Here is a 16,522-nt window from a genome sequence, read left to right as displayed (position 1 = left end):
TCAGAATTTTCCACAGTTTATTGTGATCCACACAGTCCAAGGCTTTGGCATAGTCAATAAAGCAGAAATAGATGTTTTTCTGGAACTCTCTTGCTTTTTCGATGATCCAGCGGATGTTGGCAATTTGATCTCTGGTTCCTCTGCCTTTTCTAAAACCAGCTTGAACATCTGGAAGTTCACAGTTCACCTACTGTTGAAGACTGGCTTGAAGAATTTTGAGCATTATTTTACTAGCATGTGAGATGAGTGCAATTGTGCAGTAGTTTGAGCTTTCTTTGGCATTGCCTTTCTTTGGGATTGCAATGAAAACTGACCTTTTCCAGTCCTGTGACCACTGCTGAGTTTTCCAAATTTGCTGGCATACTGAGTGCAGTACTTTTACAGCATCATCTTTCAGGATTTGAAATAGCTCCACTGGAATTCCATCACCTCCACTAGCTTTGTTCATAGTGATGCTTTCTAAAGCCCAGTTGACTTCGTATTCCAGGATGTCTGGCTCTAGGTGAGTGATCATACCATCATGATTATCTTGGTCATGAAGCTCTTTTTTGTACAGTTCTTCGGCGTATTCTTGCCACCTCTTCTTAATATTTTCTGCTTCTGTTAGGTCCATACCATTTCTGTCCTTTATCAAGCCCATCTTTGCATGAAATGTTCCCTTGGTATCTCTAATTTTCTTGACGAGATCTCTAGTCTTTTCCATTCTGTTATTTTCCTCTATTTCTTTGCATTGATCGCTGAGGAAGGCTTTCTTATCTCTCCTTGTTATTCTTTGGAACTCTGCATTCAGATGCTTATATCTTTCCTTTTCTCCTTTGTATTTTGCTTCTCTTCTTTTCACAGCTATTTGTAAGGCCTCCCCAGACAGCCATTTTGCTTTTTTGCATTTCTTTTCCATGGGGATGGTCTTGATCCCTGTCTCCTGGACAATGTCACGAACCTCCGTCCATAGTTCATCAGGCACTATATCTATCAGATCTAGTCCCTTAAATCTATTTCTCACTTCCACTGTAATAATCATAAGGGATTTGATTTAGGTCATACCTGAATAGTCCAGTGGTTTCCCTACTTTCTTCAGTTTAAGCCTGAATTTGGCAATAAGGAGTTCATGATCTGAGCCACAGTCAGCTCCCGGTCTTGTTTTTTCTGACTGTATAGAGCTTCATCTTTGGCTGCAAAGAATATAATCAATCTGATTTCGGTGTTGACCATCTGGTGATGTCCATTATAGAGTCTTCTCTTGTGTTGTTGGAAGAGGGTGTTTGCTATGACCAGTGTGTTCTCTTAGCAAAACTCTATTAGCCTTTGCCCTGCTTCATTCCATATTCCAAGGCCAAATTTGCCTGTTACTCCAGGTGTTTCTTGACTTCCTACTTTTGCACTCCAGTCCCCTATAATGAAAAGGACATCTTTTTTGGGTGTTAGTTCTAAAAGGTCTTGTAGGTCTTCATAGAACCATTCAACTTCAGCTTCTTCAGCGTTACCGGTCAGGGCATAGGCTTTGATTACTGTGATATCGAATGGTTTGCCTTGGAGACGAACAGAGATCATTCTGTTGTTTTTGAGATTGCATCCAAGTACTGCATTTTGGACTCTTTTGTTGACCATGATGGTTACTCCATTTCTTGTAAGGGATTCCTGCCCACAATAGTAGATATTACGGTCATCTGAGTTACATTCACCCACTCCAGTCCATTTTAGTTTGCTGATTCCTAGAATGTTGATGTTCACTCTTGCCATCTCCTGTTTGACCACTTCCAATTTACCTTGATTCATGGACCTAACATTCCAGGTTCCTATGCAATATTGCTCTTTACAGCATCGGACCTTGCTTCTATCACCAGTCACATCCACAAGTGGGTATTATTTTTGCTTTGGCTCCATCCCTTCATTCTTTTCTGGAGTTATTTCTCCACTGATCTCCAGTAGCATTTTGGGCACCTACTGACCTGGGGAGTTCCTCTTTCAGTATACTATCATTTTGCCTTTTAATACTGTTCATGGGGTTCTCAAGGCAAGAATACTGAAGTGGTTTGCCATTCCCTTCCCCAGTGGACCACATTCTGTCAGACCTCTCCACCATGACCCGCCCATCTTGGGTGGCCCCACACAGCATGGCTTAGTTTCATTGAGTTAGACAAGGCTGTAGTCTGTGTGATCAGATTGACCAGTTTTCTTTGATTATGGTTTCAGTGTGTCTGCCCTCTTATGCCCTCTTGCAACACCTACCGTCTTACTTGGGTTTATGTTAACTTGGAAACTTGGGGTATATCTTCATGGCTGTTCCAGCAAAGTGCAGTCGCTGCTCCTTACCTTGGATGAGGGGTATCATACCTAAATCTCATTTCCCTTTCCCCATTCCCTCTCCCTACTGGTAACCACAAGTTTGTTTTCTATATTGATGACTCTGTTTGTGTTTTTCTATACGTATTCCTTGTATTATTTTTCAAGTTCCACATGTAAGTGTTATCATAGAGTATCTATCATTCTCTGTCTGACATTTCATTAAACATAATATTCTCTAGGTCTGTCCACATTGCTGCAAGTGGCAGAATTTCATTCTTTTTATGTCTGAGTAATATTCTATTTTATACACACACACACACACACACACACACGGGCTTCCCTGGTGGCTCAGTGGTAAAGAATCTGCCTGCCAATTCAGCAGATGCAGGAGATGCAGGTTCAATCCCTCCATTGGGAAGATCCCCTGAAGAAGGAAATGGCAACCCACTCCAGTATTCTTGCCTGGGAAATCCCATGGACAAAGGAGCCTGGCAGTCTACAGTCCATGGGGTTGCAAAAAGTCAGACACAAGTGAGTGCACACATCACAACAACCATGTACTTATACACCACATCTTAATTCATTTGTCTGTGGATGGACACTTGGGTTGCTTCCATATCTCAGTTATTATAAATAGTGCTATGATGAACAGTGGGATGCATGAATCCTTTGAATTAGTGTTTTTGCATTTTTTTTCTGGTTATATTGCAAGGAGTGGAATTGTTGGATCATATGGTAGTTCTATTTTTGTTTTTTTGAGAAACCTCCATACTGTTTTCCATATTGACTGTAGCAATTTACATTTCCACCAGCAGTATACAAGGGTTCCCTTTTCTCCACGATCGCGCCAACATTTGTTATTTGTAGACTTTTTGATGATAGCCATTCTGACAGGTGTGAGATGGTATCTCATTGTTTTGACTTCATTTCTCTAATAATTACTGATGTTGAGCATTTCTTCATGTGCCTGTTAATCATTTGTATGTCTTTTTTGGAAATATGTCTATTCAGACCTTTTGCCCATTTTATGATTGGGTTGTTTTTTCACACTGAGTTGTCTGTTCATGTATTTTCGATATTATTCCCTTGTTGGTCATATCATTTGCAAATAACTTTCCCATTCTGGAAGCTGTCATTTTGCCATTCATTTTGTCATTGCTTTCCTTTATGATACAAAATCATTTAAGTTTCATTAGGTCCCATTTATTTATTTTTGCTTTTATTTATTTTGCCTTAGGAGACAGATTCAAAAAATGTTGCTATAATTTATGTCAGTGAGTGTTTTGCTTGTGTCTCTTTTAGGATTTTTATGGTTTCAGGTTTTACATTTTAGTCTTTAATCCGTTTGAAGTTTATGTTTGTATATGGTGTGCGAAAATGTTCTAATCTTATTGTTTTATGTATAGCTGTCCAGTTTTGCCAATGCCACTTGTTAGACTGTCTTTTCTCCATTGTTTATTCTTGCCTCATTTGTTGTTGCTTTATTGTCCAGAGGGTGCATGGGTTTATTTCTGGACTGTCTGTCCTGTTCCATTGATCTATATATCTGTTTTTGTGCCAGCACCATGCCATTTGTTATTCAATCTGCAACCCTATGTCTTTTTATTGAAGCATTTAATCATTGACATTTAAAGTAACTATAGAAAGGTATGTTATTAATGCCATTTTATTACTTGCTTTCCAGTTGTTTTTGTAGTTCTTCATTTATTCTTTCTGTTTCTTCCCTTGTGGGGATGTTTTTTAGTAATATGATTGTACTCCTTCTTTTTTAGTTCTTGTAGATCTGTTGTAGGTTTTTGATTTGTGTGTATCTTGGGATTCATAAATGATGGCCTATATTTACTTATTTTAAGCTGGTAGTCATTTAAGTTCAAACAGTCCTGAATGATCTCCATTTCTTTCCTCTTCTCTCTGACATTCTGTGTTTTTGATGTCATATTTTGTATCTTTATGTTTATCCCTTAACTGTTTATTTTAGTTACAACTATTTTTACTTTTTTTGTTGTCTTTCAATCTTCATACTGGCATATTTAAGTGGTTGATCCTATCATGTCTATATATTTGCCTTTCCTAGTGGGATTTTCCCTTTCCTATAGATTCTTCCTTCTTTTCCATTTAGAAAAGACCTTTTAACATTTCCTATAGGGTACGTTTATTATTGATGAATCCTTGTTTTTCTTTGACTGAGAAGTTCTGTATGTCCCCTATTCTGAATGATAATCTTGCTGAGTAGAGTATCCTAGGTTGCATGTTTTTCTCTTTCAGCACTCTGAATATATCACGCTATTCCCTTCTTGTCTGCCAAGTTTCTGCAGAGAAATCAGCTAATAGCTTTTGGGGATTCCCTTGTATACAACTCTTTTTTTTTTTTTTTTGGTCTTACTGTGTCTAGAATTCTTTAACTTCTGCTATTTTTGTTATGATAAGTCTTAATTGCCGGGGTCCAGCCCCGGCTGATCCAGGGTATTCGAAGGAGAGACGGCTTAGGCGACCTATTCAAATGTTAATTAGAGATATAAAGAGTAATAGAATGAGGATAGCTCAGTAGGAAAATTCAGTGGAGAAAAGAGGCTGAGTAGCTTGGTTTATGCGGAAAATCAATATAACCTGTGACACCAGGTTAGCTCTGACCTTGGAGGCCGCAGGCACCCCCTCGAATAGCTGAAGGTGCCCCACCTTAGACACCTTCTCGAGTGGGTCTTAGAAGCCCAGGCAAATAAATGGTCACAGAGGATATCCGCGCTCCAGATGGAGACTCAGCTGGAAGTTAAGGAGTAAAATGACATGAGGAGACCAAGCGTTGGTGAGCAAGGCCAGTAGCTTTATTTTCAACAGGGGTTTATAGAGGATAATAGGGGGTGCAAAGTCAGCAGTCTTTGATTCTTATCAAAAACCAGGGTTTCTTTCCTGCAAATTTATCGTATACAAATGGTTTAGGTGATTTACATCATCTTCTGTCCAGAAAGCCTATTAACATTTTATGGCTCTTGACAAAGACTTATCAACAGTAAGACTTATTTTCTTTAAGAGTAATTATTTTAAGGTTTGGCGCCATCTTCCAAAGATAAAATTGCATTCCTTTAGGGTGGATGTGTAATGGGTTTACAACAAAGGAAAGAATTTATTACCTTAAGGGTCCAAAGTTACTAACACCAAGGCCACTACTTATTTTTTCTACATACCAACTATTAATTAATACATATTCAAGGATACAGTTCAGGGGATGTGAAAACTTGGCAACAAACATTGGTTCATCAATGAAATCCTTTACTAGTTTATTCTGACAGTTTCTAACTCTCTGAGAGGCTCTAAGCTATTTGAATATCTTAAGCTTCCCCTGCCTCTCGAGGCTGGGAGACTGTAAACAATAGTATGCATAGCTGCAGGAGTCCGGGTAAACTTGTCAGGCGAGTTAGAGAGCCATCTGAGGGGTTTGGATTTAAACACTCCTAATAGCCCAGGAACTTTATTAATTGGAACTGTAAGTTAACTCTTTGACAGAGAGAGCGAGATGGTGGTAGGGGACAGCCCCCAGTAAAGTCAGAGGTGAGAGCACAAAGCAATAAAGCAGGCAGACTCTGGTTTTTGGGGGGTAGATGCTCGAGAATATCTGGGGGGACTCCCGAGGCTCGATCCCGCCTTTGCGTATGCCGAGCCTCCTTCCTCATGACCTTTGTCACGAGTGGAATGTCTCTCGCCGGCTCCCGGCACTTAAAGTAGGTCTGTCTGGGTTCATCTTATTTGGGACCTTCTGTGCTGGCAGCTATCACCTTGCTGGGATGTGGAGCTGGAGATGAAGAGGCTAGAGCTGTTACGCAGTGTGAGGCACATCACACTGCTCAGAGGCCGTCACTACCTTATTAGGGGCGGGGTCTGATTCCAAGTTGCTACAGCAGAAGCCCTGTGGGTTGGGCCCAAGCTTGCTCTGTTCCCTTTAAAGGTGTATTTTTCCTTCTTCTCATACAAGAACCCTTGTCCTAGAGATGGGGAGTGCTGAAGCAAGTGGGGCCCATGTGCAGACAGAGTATGGAACCACAGCTCTGCTGTGGAGCTGTGCAGGAGTGTGCAGGAACCCATGCAGCTCTGGATGTAAGTTCCCTTTGTCCCTCACAGACTGTGATGCTCCAACCTCTGCCATCCCTGCCCTGTTGTGGAACTGCTCCACAGGGCAGGTGAGGCCTGTGTGGATTCCCTGCATGTATACGAGGTGAGTTATTGTGGAGCAGCCCCATCACAGATCTGGGCTGCTTCTGAGGCACTCCTTGAGTAAACACAAGCAATAGTCACCCCTACCCAAAACAGTCTGTCTTGGGACTTGGTCACCTCTGCATCCCATGGTTATGTCTTTTACTGGGTTGTCATCATCCTGGATCCAGTGCCATAACATGACATGAGTGAGTAGGGCCTCAGCATTCACCCGGCCTGGGCTGGAGGACGTGTAGCATAGTTGTGGAAAACGCGGTGGCCACTAAAACAGACCTCTCTCTGTCCAGCCTTGGGGGCCAGCCAGCATGTGCAGACTCCTCATGAATGGAATCCAAGCTTCCTACAGCCCTTTTCTTTGTCTCGGTGTCTTCCAACCAGCCAAGGAGGCTTGTCTCCCTTGTGGAAGTTCCTAGGACTAGAGGCCTCCCAGGGGCAAAAGTCCCAACTCAATCACTTTGCTCCCCTTTCTACTCAAATATATGTGTATATTTGTCGTACAGAAGTCCTACCAGTTTTCAATAACAATTATTCATTATGTACACGTATCTTTGAAGTGTTCATGGGGGAGTTGAGTTCCATGTCCTCTTACTCTACCATCTTGATCTGAACCTGAAAGATAGATAAATTTTGAGAAAAACTTCTGGTTTCTAACTAAGTGGATTATGGTGCTACCAGCTAAGACAGGGAACCTACAAGAAGGTGCCTAAGGTAAAATCAGTTTTGTTTTAAATTTGTTGAATTTGGGATACCACTGTCATACCCAAATGGAAACATCCAATAGCTAACCAAGTTTGTGAATCTGTAGCTGAGGTCAGAGAACTCTGTAGAAACTAGAGTTTGGGGAATTTTGTATATGTGGGTAATCATTGAAAATATTTTCAAAGATGAGATTATCCATCTCATTTTAACAAATAATTTGCTACTATGGAACATGGGCATTTAAGTGTTGTGTGAGAAATGTAAAAGAGACAGACAACTGCAAAAGTGTAAGAACCAGAATGATGTGATGTCAGGGAACAGAGAGCCAAAGAGGATCAGCAAAGAAAGACAATCATTTTCAGTGAATTTGGAAATACAGAGGTCATTGGTAAACTATGAATCATTTCCATAGAGAGTTGGCAAAGCAAGGTGAATTGCAAGTAATTGAGAAATAAATGGAAAATAAGATAGCAGAAGTGCTTTTTAGTTAAGACATGAGAAGACACTCTATGGTGGATACAGGGAAAAGTAGTGACAACATATTATTTTTGGATGGGAGGGATAAGCCTAAATTTTGGCTAAGGGAAAGAAAGGAAGGAAGGGAGGAAGAAATTGAAGACATAGGAGGCAGACATTTCAAAGGGATGGGCGTAGAAAATTTAGATGAATTGCCAGGACTGAAGAAAAGGAGACAGGAGGAAGACAGATGGTTCCTGATACATGTTATCAATCCAGAAAGGTACAGAGGTTGGCATAGTGTACTGACACAGGTTGGTCAGTTAAGATGGATTTGGCTAGACAGTCTGCAACACCTAAATTTCACATATTCCCAGTCTGGAATTGTTTGCTTTGCATTTAGTAAGTACAATCTTGAAATTAAGAATGAATTTAACTTTCTCTTCTATCCTGCACTTATGTGGGGGTGTGTGTGTATGTTTGAGTATATGTTTCTTCTCTTCTGTATTGGTTAAATCTTCATAATACATATGGATCATTTTCACAACCAGAAAAATATTAAGAATGTTGCTATTAATATTGTGAACATAACAAGAATCAATGGGTTAGAGAAGTTGAACAGAAATATCTGACTAAATTCAAAGGGAGGGCAATGGACAGAGTTTCTTTCTTGTTGCATTAACTCAGAAGGCACTAGACCCACAGGTAACATACTTAATCAGAAAAAATATATACAAACATTGAAAGCAAAGTAATTCTATATATTCACTAGAAATTACTAGACTTATTTTAAAAATATTTTTTTACTATTTGCTTTTAGAACCTATAAATAAATCCATTTCTGGTAGTCTGTGTCCCTAAGATTTAAAAGTCACCACAGTATAATTATGGTAGGAGTCAATATACTATGAGGATTAAACAAGAATAGAAATAGATTAGCAAAACTTCTAATAATTGTAATATGTTTGTATGTGTGTGCTTAGTCACTCAGTCGTGTCCGACTCTTTGCAACCCTTTGGACTGTAACCCACCAGACCCCTGTGTCCATGGGATTTTTCAGGCAAGAAATACTGGAATGGGTTGTCATTTTCTTCTACAAATATGTTTGTGAGTATTTATAGTTGAGTTGCTGACAAATCAGATTTGAAAGCTAATGGACATAGTTGGCAAAATCATTTTTCATATTGAGTATTGGAAAACATATTCAATGGCTCTATTACTGTGAATTATACACTGATTTACATTTCCAGTATTTTCCTTGTCTATTCATGAACATTTGTGTTTTCCTCTGTATATTAAAAGATCATTTTAGCCAGTTCTTTAAAAGTTGGAAATTGTTGTGCATTGTTAACATATCAATTTTAATGAGTTGATATTTTAAAAATATTGATTCTTCTCATCCAAAATCATTGCTTATATTTCCTATATTTAACATTAATTAAAATTTCAGTCTTTTTCATAAAGGTTCTATCAATATTTTTGTTAAATATATTCCTAAATTCCAAAATTGTCCCCATTGTGCATAGTACTTTTTGTAACTCTTGCCTTTTCAAGGACTGATGGAGATGACATTGCTTGAGAGAGGCAGAAAACAAATGTAATAAATGCATTCATAGATATAAAAATTTTAAATAAGTATATTACGTAGTACTTGAAAAAGACAGAGGTACAGCAGTTACAAAGAACCTAGGATAGGAGTGTGACTCTGATATTCAAGAATCAGATTGATGCCACTGACTGCTGTAAAGAGTGAGAGAGCAATGGGAGGTGACATTCAAGTTGCCAGATCATGTAGTTCACTGGCTTTGACTGTGCGAAGACTGATGAGGTACCTGGAGAAAAACTCTTGATGTCTCAGTGTACTACTAATCCTCTCTGCACAGAGCAGGAAAGATCTGTTCAGTTTCTTCTTGGCTTTTCTATGTGAACTCTGGCTTCCAGGAATTAATCCAGTCTGAGAGTTAATGGTTCTGCATCAGTTGTCCACACCATGGCCAACATGAAACACACTGACCTCACCTACACACAGACACCTGCAGGCATCAGCATCTATTTGACTCAGGGGAAACAGACACATGGGAGTTGATGGTGGAGGATAGCGAGCTATCTTCCTGTCATCACCTTCACAGAATTCTTGCTCCACAAGCTAAAACTAAAATTTTCTTGTCCAAATTCCACAGTATCTCTTCATTCTCACTTTCCTACATCACAAAGAAAATGATAAAATTAAGAAATTAAAATGAAGATAGATAGCATTTATTACAAGAATTAATATGATATTTTACAATTAATTTTGTGTAACTGATGATATTTTTCAAAGAACAATACTTTATTATAGACAACTGACAAACCAACAATCCGAAAAAGCTGTATAACACAAAGCTGTCATTGGATTCTTCACAGAGCTATCCAAGACTATGGAAACATACTTTCCTGAAACGAGTATGAATATAATCAAAACAACTAATATCTTTTCAGCACTTATTATTTACTGTATATTATGTTAAATACTTCAAACAACTTTGGATGGTAAGCTTTATTAATATTTCGTTACTCCAGAGGAAGATATAAATAGGAGCACACATACATCAAGTAGCAGAGCTGGTCTTGTCTGATGGCAAGTCCAGGGAACCTAACATCTACTCGCTGTTTATAAAACCACCCAAAAAGGTGGAAGTACCCACATCTAAATGATACAGAACACTTGCAAAGATATAAAGCTGTCTTACAAAACTCAATTCCATATGACCTGTTAAGACAGCAAAAGGAGAGTGGTTCAAAACTTGTTTGGACTTCTCTGGAGGTCCAGTGGCTAAGACTCCACACTCCCAATGCAGGGGGCCTAATATCTATCCCTGGTCAGGGAACTAGCTCCCATATGCCGCAACTAAAAGATTCTGCATGCCTCAGCGAAAACAGAAGATTCTGTGCGTTTCAACTAAGACCCAGTGCAGCTGAAAAAAAAAAAGTCTTGTTTCCAAGGACAGGAGCTTCTGTGAGGTAAGTACTCTAACACTTGAAGATATGAGGGGCACACTTTTATCTTTCATTCAGCCATCAATACAAAATGAAAGAAATTTTTCTGTTTGGAATATTTGTCACAAAACAAAGATCAAGATTATCAGATGGAACAATTAATACGCTGTGTTTTTAAAGTTCATTAAAAAATAATAATTTTCATATACCAAAAAATTGTGGCATTCTTTTTCAAATTTTAAGTGATTTCATTTGGCATTTATTTTGCTTTAATGTTCCCTTCTTCTAAATGTTTTCTATATCTGGTATCTACATCAAACAGAGATCATTTTTACCTGTTACTAAAATAAACCTGTCATGATATATTGGTTCATAATAAAAACAGACTATAAAAACACATTTTTTACTGAAAACAGCTGAAAATTTTAACATCATACTACCACAGAAAATTATTCACTATTATTATGGCCACATTATTTGAAAGCATGTAAATCAGTGTTATGAAAATGTGGAATAATTTTGATTTCAAGAATTTCTGAGAATTCCTGGAAATTCCAGTCTGTCAGTCCTGAATGATAAATGTTAATATCAGCTGGGGATTTGGAAACATTATTCTGGATCATCAGCTTTCACAGCTTTTAAAGCAGCAGATCCCTTTTATAAAACAAAATCTACCTTGGAAACTGAAGCAAAGATAAAAATGAGGCTCTGGCTATAGGAGACAGCAGAAAAAAGAGATGTGATTTTGATATGAACTTTGTGGCCAAATTGCTGAGTGACTTGAGGGTCATTGCTTTTATTCCTCTAAGTCTTGGTTTCCTCATTTACTAATGAAGAAATGTAGTTCACTAACTACAGTTGATATAGCTTTTCTAGACCCTAGGCATGTTGTGGGAGACAGTTGAGATATTGTGGCAGGAGAGCTTGGCAAACCTGGGATGCTGTTAGGTGCAAAGCAGATAGAGGACTTCTATACTTCTGATACAACTCTTATAACATGGAACTGATAGGAAAAGCAATGACTAGTGCCCCAGACTCCACACCATCCTGGCTGCTTTCCAAGGCTTCTCCCTCTCTCTGCTTGTGCCTTTTGCTTTTAAGGGCTGAGGGTGTGGAGAGAAGGGAACCCTTACATTGCTGGTGGGAATGTAAATTGGCACAATCACTAAGGAGAACAGTTCAGAGCTTCCTTAAAAACTAAATGAGAGCTACCATATGACCCTGCAATCCCACTCCTGAGCATATATCTGGAGAAAAACATAATATGAAAGAATACATGCACCCTAATGTTCATTGCAGCATTGTTTATGATAGGCAAGACCAGGAAGTAATATAATTTTCCATTAACAGAAGAATGGATAAGGAAGATGTGGTACATATATACAATGGAATATTACTCAACCATTAGCAAGAATGAAATAATGCCATTAGCAATAATGAAATAATGCAGCCACATAGATGGACCTAGAAATTGTCATACTGAGTGAAGTAAGTCTGACAGAGAAGGAGAAATGTCATATGAAATACTTATATGTGGAATCTAAAAAGAAATGATACAAATGAACTTAAAAAACAGAAAATGAACTTACGGTTGCTGGAGTGAAGAGATAGTTAGGGCATCTAGAATGGACATGTACACACTGCTATATTTAAAATGATAACTAACAAGTTCCTACTATATAGCAAAGGGAACTCAGTGTTATATGGCAGCCTGTATGGGAGGGGAGTTTGGGGTAGAATGGATACATGTATATGTATGGCTGACTCCCTTCCCTGTTCACCTGAAACTATCATAACTTGTTAATCAGCTCTACCCCAGTACAAAATGAGAAGCTTAAAAAAATAAAATGGAGTCATTCTATAATTAGTTCAGGTCAGGCAGTAAACCAGAAAATTATACCCCTCACCACCTAAAAGTTATAGATTATAAAATAAGGAGTGTTATTTATGAGGGATTCCACAGTTCACTGAAATGGGGGCCAGAAGGTTGTATTTCAGTCTGGAACTGCCATGAGATCCAGAGGAATGTGCCAGTTCCCCTCTTGACTTTGAAGGTCAGGAGGGCTTGGATGACTCCACTTTTCCACTCAGAGGATTCATGGCACTAGCTGAACTCACACAGAAAAAGGAATCAGTGGTGTTCATCTGTGTCTGCAGTGCTCTTGCTAAGTGGAGCTCTGACATTGCTCAGGTCAGGGAGCTCTTTTTGCAAATAATAACTGTTTACTAAAAAGTAATTGTCATGTTTACTTTCCATAACCTTGATACCAGCTTTTTAAAAAATATTACTATGTGTAAAAGCAAAAAATGCTTGTTAAAATAACTTTAACAAAAGTATATAAAGATGAAGTTTCTTACACCCTCCTATCCTATCCCCCAGTATTTAATCATATACTTCCAAACTTTTCTCTATGTATATTCAAATATACGTGTGTGTGTGTGTGTGTGTGATTTAGCAGGTTTTTTTGTTTGTTTTCTTAGGGAGAAGGGGTGCTTGTTTATTTGCTTCTTATTTTTTCATGAGGCCATTCTGTAATTTGTTTTTTCTTAAATATATATTTATAGTAGGCAGTTTCTAAGTCAGTACATTTTTATAATGACTGTCTTATTTTGTGGATATACCAAAATTTGTTTCTACATTTCTGTACTGATGAATACTTGGATCTTTATACTGCTTTGCTATTAAAAATGATACTGCAAGGACAAAACAACTCAATTTCAGTGAGCACCATACAGCTTTCAACAGACAGATTTGCTCAGGAAAGGCTGTCTGCTCTAACCTCTGCCAGGATACTGTAGGCCAAGAATTAAATTTTTAGCTCCAGGGTACTCTCTCTCTTAAAGATGTCGTTTCTAAGTTGAGGGCAGTAACTAAGCCTCAGCTTTCCTGTTTGTCTCCTGAATGCCAAAGGATATTACTTTGAAGAGTGATAAAGAACAAGAGGATGACTGTAGTGCACTCAACTTTTCAAATGTGAAAACACATGATTGGTATAATTTACTGTCATCACATAAACATTAACACTATCATCATCTTATCAGTATTTGTAGGCAAACTCTTTCCATGGTCAAAGTTTTGGATCTAATATAAAGTCTTGCACTAAGAGATGAGTCTGTCTATTCTCGTCTCAAGTTAAACTGCTTGGGGCTGGATGCAGGTCTGGAATCTTCTGTACAATGTATTTGACAGGTGCTCTTTGAAGCTTCTGGAATGTAGTAAGAATTAGAAGGTGACTGAAAATATGTCATCCTCCCCTGAAAATTCTAGTCCTTATTTTCAGCTCTAACACACTGAGATGCAAAATTACTTCTACATAGTTCAAATACTCTAAGATAACTGGGTATCTTTTCCTTATTCCCAAATCTAATCTTTTTTCTGGACTAAACGTCCTCTGCTTTTCAAACAAAGTCATATATGCAGACAAACTCTAAGATGACTCTTTAAAATACTTTAAGTTCCACAAACCTATTTGAGATGAGGTCCCAGGAACTAAGTGATACTTCAAACACATTCTGAGCACTGCAGATTATAGTAAAACTAGGTGCTCTTCCTTGATTGGACACTGGATATCTCCTAGTGGAGATTGAGTTTACATCAAGACACATGAGATGGCTAAATCATACTGAGGATGGAGTCTTCTCAACCATTTAGATTTTTATTTATTTTGCATAAATGCTAGAAGCTTACCAATTAGGGTTTTATTTTTAATAGATATCAATTGATATAATAAAAAGGGAAGTGGACTTAAAATCAAAATATCTGGATTAAATCCCTTCAAAAATATTCATAAAGTCATTCAACAACATAGAGCAAACTTATAAATGTATTATTTAAGTCTCTCAGTTTAAGTTTTCTCGTGTTTAATTTGGGCTTGATAAAGGATAAAGACAAAGTGTTTCAAAAGCAATTTATAAAGAACTGTGTGATCATTAAGTATTGTTTTTAAAAAAAACTTAAATGAGAACATTCATTAATTCTTTTTAATTCCATCATGTGAGTTTTGCCCAGCTATTTCTTTACTAAGAAACATTTGATAAGAGATAGAGTTAGCAATTATATTAAATATGCCTGTGTGTGTGTGGCTAAGTTGCTTCTGCTGTGTCCAACTCTTCACGACCCAATGGACTGTAGCTTGCCAGGCTCTTCTGTCATAGGATTCTCCAGCCATGAATACTGGAGTCAGTTGCCATGCCCTCCTCCAGGGGATCTTCCCAACCCAGGGATTGAAACCGCATCTCTGACATCTCCTGTATTGGCAGGCAGGCTCTTTACCACTAGCAACACCTGGGAAGCCATTTAAATATATGTAAACCAAAATTCCCCTTCACGGATCACAGCCTTGTGGCAAAGGGGCTTGCATAACCCAATGAAGCTATGAGCCATGACATGCAGAGCCATCCAAAATGTATAGGTCATAGTGAAGAGTTCTGACAAAATATAGTCCACTGGAGGAGGGAATGGCAAACCACTCCAGTATTCTCGCCATGAGAACCCCATGAACAGTCAAAAAGATATGTCTCCAGAATATGAGTCCTCCAGGTAGGAAGGTGTCCAAAATGCTACTGGGGAAGAGTGGAGGACAATTACTAATAGCTCCAGATGAAGCAGACAGGCCAAAGTGGAAATGCTTAGTTGTGGATGTGTCTGGTGGTGAAAGTAAAGTCTGATGCTGTAAAGAACAATATTGCATAGGAACCTGAAATGTTAGGTTCATGAATCAAGATAAATTGAAAGTGGTCAAGCAGGAGATGGCAAGAGTGAACATCAACATCTTAGGGATTAGTGAGTTAAAATGAGCAGGACTGGGCGAATTTAAGTCAGATGACCATTATATCTACTACTGTGGGCAGGAATCCCTTAGAAGAAATGGAGTAGGCCTCATAGTCAATAAGAGTCCAAAATTGAGTACTTGGGTATAATCTTAAAAACGACAGAATGATCATGGTTTGTTTCCAAGGCAAGCCATTCAATATCACAGTAATCCAAGTATATGTGCCAACCACAAATGCCAAAGAAGCTGAAGTCAAATGGTTCTGTGAAGACCTAAAAGACCTTCTAGAACTAATACCAAAAGAAGATGTCCTTTTCATATAGGGGATTGGAATGAAGAAGTAGGAAGTCAAGAGATAACTGGAGTAACAGGCAAGTTTGGCCATGGAGTACAAAATGAAGCAGGGCAAAGCCTAACAGAATTTTGTCAAAAGAACACACCGGTCATAACAAACACCCTTTTCTAACAACACAAGAGATGATTCTACACATGCACATGACCAGATGGACAACACCAAAATCAAATTGATTATATTCTTTGTAACCAAAGATGGAAAAGCTTTATACAGTCAGCAGAAACAAGACCAGGAGCTGACTGTAGCTCAGATCATGAGCTCCTTCTTACAAAATTCAAGCTTAAATTGAAGAAAGCAGGGAAAACCAGTAGGCCATTCAGCTATGACATAAATCAAATCCCTTATGATTATACAATGAAAGTGATGAATAGATTCAAGGGCTTAGATCTGGTAGACAGAGTGCCTAAAGAACTATGGAGGCAGGTTTGTAATATTGTATACAGACAGTAACCAAAACCATTCCAAAGAAAAAGAAATGCAAGTAGGCAACCTCAGTGGTTTTCTGAGGAGGTTTAACAAATAGCTGAGGAAAGAACAGAAGCAAAAGTCAGGGGGAAAAGGGAAAGATATACTGAATACAAGAATGTAAGGAATACTAAGGGAAATTCCCCAGCTTGAAGGGAAGTAAAAACAGACAAAACTTATCTATAAGAAAAAAATGAAGAGCACATTATTACATATTTGTGAATAAATGTGAAAACTATTTTTCACCTGTTAATAATTATAAATGACAACTGACTGCCTTAGGAAAACATAACATTAAATTCCATAG

This window comes from Bos grunniens, chromosome 1 (assembly GCF_055505025.1).
Source record: "Bos grunniens cultivar Pamir isolate PY7600 chromosome 1, Bosgru_T2T1.0, whole genome shotgun sequence".
Taxonomy (NCBI): domain Eukaryota; kingdom Metazoa; phylum Chordata; class Mammalia; order Artiodactyla; family Bovidae; genus Bos; species Bos grunniens.
The sequence above is the reverse complement of the archived record's forward strand: the minus strand, read 5'-3'. Positions refer to the sequence as shown.